Below are 440 nucleotides of genomic sequence, written 5' to 3' on the forward strand. Positions count from 1 at the left end.
CAATTTTATCACAAGGCGTTGAATTCAGATTGAACGGCAAGAATCAAATCTTAGAATCATAACAGCACAGGAGGTCCATCACTGGCACTGAGGCCAACATCCCAGAACAATCACTGCAATATCACAATAGAATGACATCGCCAGTGGGACTAATGTAGAGTTTGCAATGTGGTGTCTCAGATGTGTTGGTCTAGGGGTGATGTTCTTACTTAAGATGTGAAAAGCAATGGGTTCAAATCCCGGACAGCCTCTGCTTTCTTTTTCAGTTTTAACAATATATATATTTTTTTAAATCAGTAAAGTCCCACGAAAATGATTCCTGGGGATTTAATTGAAAATTATTCCTGGCAATCTGTTTCTAAAACATGGGGCTCGTCCGGGATTTGAACCCGGGACCTCTCGGACCCAAACCGAGAATCATGCCCCTAGACCAACGAGCC

General features: G+C 42.3%; 1 non-coding gene across 1 annotated transcript; it reads right to left on the bottom strand.

The window, feature by feature from the left end:
* Window positions 1-368: 368 nt before the first annotated feature.
* Window positions 369-440, bottom strand: trnap-ugg (transfer RNA proline (anticodon UGG)). The gene has a single exon. It is a non-coding gene; the product is annotated as a tRNA-Pro (tRNA).

The sequence above is a fragment of the Mustelus asterias genome, chromosome 4 (genome assembly GCF_964213995.1).
Source record: "Mustelus asterias chromosome 4, sMusAst1.hap1.1, whole genome shotgun sequence".
In the NCBI taxonomy this organism is placed as follows: Eukaryota; Metazoa; Chordata; class Chondrichthyes; order Carcharhiniformes; family Triakidae; genus Mustelus; species Mustelus asterias.